The sequence below is a fragment of the Mandrillus leucophaeus genome, unplaced genomic scaffold (genome assembly GCF_000951045.1).
Source record: "Mandrillus leucophaeus isolate KB7577 unplaced genomic scaffold, Mleu.le_1.0 Scaffold144, whole genome shotgun sequence".
NCBI classification, from domain to species: Eukaryota; Metazoa; Chordata; class Mammalia; order Primates; family Cercopithecidae; genus Mandrillus; species Mandrillus leucophaeus.
The window spans coordinates 2,423,344-2,430,488 of record NW_012101410.1 but is presented as its reverse complement, the minus strand read 5'-3'; positions in this window follow the sequence as shown (position 1 = coordinate 2,430,488).

The following is a 7,145-nucleotide window of genomic DNA, read 5'->3' as shown; positions in this document are numbered from 1 at the left end:
ACAATCTTTGTGTCAAATATATTTCTATTTAAGATGAATACAGAGGAGTGAAATTTCTGGGTCTTATGTTAATTGTATGTTTAACTTTATAAGAAGCTACTAACTGTTTTCCAAAATGATTGTATGGTTTTACACTTCCATCAGCAATGTTTAAAAGTTCCATTTACTCTGCATTCTTGTCAGTGCCTTGTGTTGTCGTTCTTTTTAATTTTAACCCTTAATTGTGGGTGTATAGTATGTACATTTCTCTGATGACTAAAGCTGTTGAGCAGATGTCATGGACTTAATAGACATTTATATACTTTGTTTTATGTAATATCTATTCAAATCTTTTGCTCATCTAAAAAAATTCTGTTGTCTTTTCTATTGAGTTACAAGAGCTCTTTACATCTTCCAGATACATGTTTGTTTTTTTTTTTTAAATGTTTTGAAAATTATTTTCTCTTTTTCTACAAAGAACCTGATGGAATTTTCATTTTGATTACATTTAAATTATAGATATATCTGGAAGGAACTGATATCTGACTAACATGGACCCTTCAAATCCATAAGCAGTTACACCTTTTTAAAAAATTTTATTTTACTTTAAGTTCTGGGATACATGTGCAGAAGGTGCAGGTTTGTTACATAGGTATACATGTGCCATGCTGGTTTGCTGCACCTACTGACCCATCCTTTAAGTTCCCTCCCCTCACCTCCCACCCCACACCCCCCAACAGGCGCTGGTATGTGTTGTTCCCCTCCCTGTGTCCATGTGTTCTCATTGTTCAACTCCCACTTATGAGTGAGAACATGCAATGTTTGGTTTTCTCTTCCCGTGTTAGTTTGCTGAGGATGATGGCTTCCAGCTTCATCCATGTCCCTGCAAAGTACATGATCTCATTCTTTTTTATGGCTGCGTAGTATTCCATGGTGTATATGTATCACGTTTCCTTTATTCAGTCTATTGTTGATGGACATTTGGGTTGGTTCCATAACTTTGCTATTGTAAATGGTGCTGCAATAAACTTAACATGTGCATGTGTCTTTATAGTAGAATGATTTATATTCCTCTGGGTGTATACCCAGTAAGGCATTGCTGGGTCAAATGGTATTTCTGGTTCTAGATCCTTGAGGAATCACCACACTGCCTTCCACAATGGTTGAACTAATTTACATTCACACCAACAGTGTAAAAGCGCTTCTATTTCTCCACAGCCTTTCCTGCATCTATTGTTTCTTGACTTTTTAATATTTTTATTTTGACTGACACGAGATGGTATCTCATTGTGGTTTTGATTTGCATTTCTCTAATGATCAGTGATGTTGAGCTTTTGTTCATGTTTGTTGGGTGCATAAATGTCTTCTTTTGAGTAGTGTCTGTTCATATTCTTTGCCCACTTTTTGATGGAGTTGTTTGTTTGTTTCTTGTATATTTGTTTAAGTTCTTTGTAAATTCTGGATATTAGACCTTTGTCAGATGGGTAGACCGCAAAAATGTTCTCTTATTCTGTAGGTTGCCTGTTCACTGTGATGACAATTTCTTTTGCTGCGCAGAAGCTCTTTAGTTTAATTAGATCCCATTTGTCAATTTTGGCTTTTTTGCAATTGCTTTTGGCATTTTCATCATGCAGTCTTTGCCCATGCATATGTCCTCAGTGGTATTGCCTAGATTTTCTTCTAGGGTTTTTATGGTTTGGGTTTTACTTTTAAGTCTTTAATTCATCTTGAGTTAATTTTTGTATAAGGTGTAAGGAAGGGGTCCAGTTTCAGTTTTCTGCATATGGCTAGTCAGTTTTCCCAGCACCATTTATTGAGTAGGAGATCCTTTTCCCACTGCTTGTTTTTGTCAGGTTTGTTGAAGATCAGATGGTTGTAGATGTGTGGTGCTATTTCTGAGGTCTCTGTTCTGTTCCATTGGTCTATATGTCTGTTTTGGTACCCGTACCATGCTGTTTTGGTTACTGTAGCCTTGTAGTATAATTTGATGTCAGCTAGCCTGATGCTTCCAGCTTTGTTCTTTTTGCTTAGGATTTTCTTGGCTATACGGGGTCTTCTTTGATTTCAGACTAAATTTAAAGTAGTTTTTTCTAATTCTGTGAAAAGTGTCAATGGTAGTTTGGTGGGAATAGCATTGAATGTATAAATTACTTTGGGCAGTGTGGGCATTTCACGATATTGAGTCTTCCTATCCATGAGGATGGAATGTTTTCCCATTTGTTTGTGTCCTCTCTTATTTCCTCGAGCAGTGGTTTGTAGTTCTTCTTGAAGAGATCCTTCTCATCCCTTGTTAGCTGTATTCCTAGGTATTTTATTCTCTGTGTAGCAATTGTGAATGAGAGTTCATTCATGATTTGGCTCTCTGCCTGTCTGTTGTTGGTGTAAAGGAATGCTTGTGATTTTTGCACATTGATTTTGTATCCTGAGACTTTGCTGAAGTTGCTTATCAGCTTAAGGAGTTTTTGGGCTGAGATGATGGGTTTTCTAAATTTAGAATCATGTTATCTGCAAACAGAGACAATTAGACTTCCTCTCCTCCTATCTGAATACCCTTTATTTCTTTCTCTTGCATGATTGCCCTGGCCAGAACTTCTGATACTATGTTGAATGGGAGTGTTGAGAGAGGGTATCCTTGCCTTGGTGTCGGTTTTCAAAGGGAATGCTTCCAGCTTTTTCCCATTCAATATGATATTGGCTGTGAGTTTGTCATAAATAGCTATTCTTATTTTGAGATATGTTCCAGCAATACCTAGTTTATTGAGAGTTTTTAACATGAAGGGATGTTGAATTTTATCAAAGCCCCTTTCTGCATCTATTATCATGTGGTTTTTGTCTTTGGTTCTGTTTATGTGAGGATTATGTTTATTGATTTTCATATGTTGAACCAGCCTCGCATCCCAGGGATGAAGCTGACTTTATCGTGGTGGATAAGTTTTTTGATGTGCTGCTGGTTTTGGTTTGCCAGTATTTTATTGATGATTTTCCTGTTGATGTTCATCAGGGATATTGGCCTGAAGTTTTCTTTTTTTGTTGTGTCTCTTCCCAGTTTTTGGTATCAGGATGACGCATCATACAGTGAGTTAGGGAGGAGTGTCTCCTTTTCAATTACTTGGAATAGTTTCAGAAGGAATGATACCAGCTCCTCTTTGTACCTCTGGTAGAATTTGACTGTGAATCCATCTGGTCCTGGGCTTTTTTTGTTGGTAGGCTATTAATTAGTGCCTCAATTTCAAAACTTGTTATTGGTCTATTCAGGGATTCGACTTCCTCCTAGTTTAGTGTTGGGAGGGTATATGTGTCCAGAAATTTATCCATTTCTTCTAGATTTTCTAGTTTATTTGCCTAGAAGTGTTCATAGTATTCTGTGATGGTAGTTTGTATTTCTATGGGGTCAGTGGTGATATCCCTTTATCATTTTTTATTGTGTCTGTTTGATTCTTCCCTCTTTTCTTCTTTATTAGTCTAGCTAGTGGTCTATGTATTTTGTTAATTTTTTCAAAAAACTAGCTCCTTGATTTATTGATTTTTTGGAGGGCTTTTCGTGTATCTTCTTCAATTCTTCTCTGATCTTAGTTATTTCTTGTCTTCTGCTAGTTTTTGGATTAGTTTGCTCGTTTCTCTGGCTCCTTTAATTGTGATGTTAGGTTGTCAGTTTGAGATCTTTCTCACTTTCTGATGTGGGCATTTAGTGGTATAAATTTCCCTCTTAATACTGCTTTAGAGTATCCCAGAGATTCTGGTATGTTCTCTTTGTTCTCATTGGTTTCAAAGAACTTCTTGATTTCTGCCTTAATTACATTATTTACTTAGGAGTCATTCAGGAACAGGTTGTTCAATTTCCATGTAATTGTGTGGTTTTGAGTGAGTTTCTTAATCCTGAGTTCTAATTTGATTGGACTATGGTCTGAGAGACTGTTACGATTTCAGTTATTTGGCATTTGCTGAGGAGCAGTTACACCTTTTCATGTATTAAGTCTATAATTTCTCTCAGCAGTTTCTGTAGTTTTCAGCATACAGATCTTGAAGATGTTTTTTATTAAATGTATCCTTAAATATTTTATGTCTTTGATGCTATTGTAAATGGTGTTTATTATTTGTTACTCATACATAGAAACACAGCTGGTTTTTTGCATATTGACCTGCAGTCCTGCTCCCTTGCTAAATTCACTTATTAGTTTAGCTTTTTTTGGGTAAATTCTTTAGAATTTTCTACATATATAATTATGTAATCTGTGAATATAGACAATTCTGCTTTTTCCTTTTCAATATTTCTGCTGTATTTCTGATGCTTTTGTTGCCTTATTGCACTGACCAGGACTTCAAGTACAATGTTGAGAAGTGGTAAGAGCAGATGTATCAGCCTTGTTCCTCATCTTAGGAAGCGTCTCTTTCACCATTAAGTGTGAGTACTGAATTTGTTAAATGCTTTTTCTCTACATCTAACGAGATAGTTATACTGTCTTTCTTCTTTATTCTGTTAATGTGATATATCACATGGTTTGATTTTCAAATATTAAAGCAACTTTGCATTCGTGAGATACGTCATGACCAAGTGGGGTTTATTACCCTGTTTATGTACTGGTGAATGTAATCTGTCAATATTTGGCTAAAAGTGTTTGTGTCTGTGTTCCTGTGGAATATTGATCTAGTTTTATTTTCTCCTAATGTCTTTATCTGGTTTGGTGGCAGGGTGATACCTCATAAATTCAGTTTGGAAATGCTGCCTCCTTCTTTATTCTCTGAAAGTTTGTGAGGTTCTTAAACCTTAGAATTCATCAGTTATGTCAGTCAGGGTCTGATCAGGAGACAGAAACTATGCCAGGACCAATCTAATGTTAAGAATTATTAATTAGTAATGAGATTAGCCACTAAGGGGTAGAGAGAACTCCAAAGAATACAGGAAGAGCAGATGTAGAGACCAGCCACTTCCTAGGCTGGGGCAGGGTGTACTTACAGGGCAACAAACTCGGAAGAGATCCTCCTTACATGACTGAGGCTCAGATCTCACTGCAGATGATATAGTGTTGATATAGTGTGACCCTGGAATGGCCTAGAGTTTGCTGAGATGCTGTGTGCTGGGGCTGGCAGTGGGAAACTGTCTTCTGGGGTATGTGTCAGACTCATTGGGAAGCTCCTCCTGGAGTGCTGCTGAAACTCACTAGGAAGCCACCCTTTGTGGTGCTGGTGAAACTTTCAGGAAACTACCTGCAGGGTTGTTGGTGAAAATCCCTGCAGAGTAAGTGCCACTGGTTGTTCCAGCTCCTACTGGAAGAGGTGCTTCACTGAATGTCCCAAATGCTGCTTGCTAGTAGCCACATGCCACAGAAGCAAGAAGGAAAAAGCACACCGGGACAGAGAAGAGAAGCTCCTTCCTCCTGCAGTGTCCCTTTAGTAACCTCTGTTGATAAAACTTAAGTATGCCGCCTGACACAGGAGAAATGTTGACAAGACCCAGCTCCACTATCATAAAGCAGGTCAAATGAGTGGGTTTGAGGCTGAGAAGCTTTAACAGATACAAGGCTGTTCCAATTTTTCTATTTTTTTTTTTTTTTTTTTGAGATGGAATCTCACTCTGTCACCAGGCTGGATTGCAATGGCACAATTTCAGCTCACTGCAACTTCTGCCTCCCGGGTTCAAATGATTCTCCTCCCTCAGCCTCCCAAGTAACTGGGATTACAGGCGCACACCACCATGCCCAGCTAATTTTTGTATTTTTAGTAGAGTCGGGGTTTCACCATGTTGGCCAGGGTGGTCTTGATTTCCTGACCTCGTGATCCACCCACCTTGGGCTCCCAAAGAGCTGGGATTACAGGCGTGAGCCACTGCACCTGGCCAATTTTTCTATTTCTTATGTCCGTTTTGACAATTTGTCTTTTAAGGAATTTGTCAACTTCATCTAAATTGTCTAATTTATTGGCATAACATTGTTTAAAATATTCCCTTATTTTAATGTCTATAAGACATTCCTGATATGGCCAATTTGTGCTTTCTTTTTATCTTACTTGGTCTAATTAGAATTTTGTCAATTTTATTTATCTTTCAAAGAACCAGTTCTAAATTTCTTAGACTTTTTTCTGTTTCACTGATTGCTGCTTGTACCTTTATTATTTAGTCTACGTTTGGATTAAATTTACTCTTATTCTAGCTTCTTCAGACACAAGCTTAGATCTTCAATTTTAGATCATCTTTTTAAAAATATGTTAGCATTTAACACTAAAATTTAAACATTTATTTAGTTACATCTCACATATTTTAATATCCACGTTCTAATTTTCATTCAGTTCAGAATATTTTCTAAATTATCTTGTACTTTTTTGAACTTTGTGCTAATTATTGTAGAAGTTCAATGTTTAATTTCTAAGTATTTGAAGATTTTCCAGATAACTTTTTGCTATTGATATTTAAACTTAATTCTGTTGTGATTAGAAAATATGTTGTGTTTCCTTTCAGCTATCTTAAATGTATTTAGACTTGTTTTATGACCCAATTTATCTTAGTCAGTGTATCCTTAAAAATAATTTGCCTTCTGCAGTGATTGGCTGTAATGTTTTACAAATATTAATTAGGTCATGTTAGCTGATGGTGTTGATGTCTGTGACTTACTGATTTTCTCTCTACATTTACTGTTAATTACTGAGTGAGAAGAGTTAAGATCTCCAAATACAGAAAATGTGTGTTTTCTATTTCCCTGTTCAGGTTCAGTCTGAGAGGTTGATTTTCCTGGGGCATTCTAGCTCTAGTCCAGCCCTGTTCTTAAGGCATGGAATTCCCTGGGAGCTGAATGAGTTCTCTCCACTATATTTGTTCACATCTTAAATATCTTCTAGCCCTGTGATAATTTTGATAGTTGTTCAGCTAACACTTTCCTGATTATTCTTTGGCCCAAGGGCTTTCACACTGTGAATGCTTAGTTTAGAGCTAAAGACACAAATAGACCCCCTCTGAGATTTCTGAACCTCTTTTTCTACATAGCACCCTTCTCTCAGATACTCTGCACTGCAAATTTCAGGTGCTGCAGCCTCTTTGAACTCTGATCTTTATCTCCACAGCTCCACAAGACCCATATACTCTGCATTTCCCCTCCCTGCACTGAAATCTGGTAAATGGCTCTAGACAGAAATGGGGGATTACAAAATTCACCTCATTGATTTCTCCGTTTTTCTCT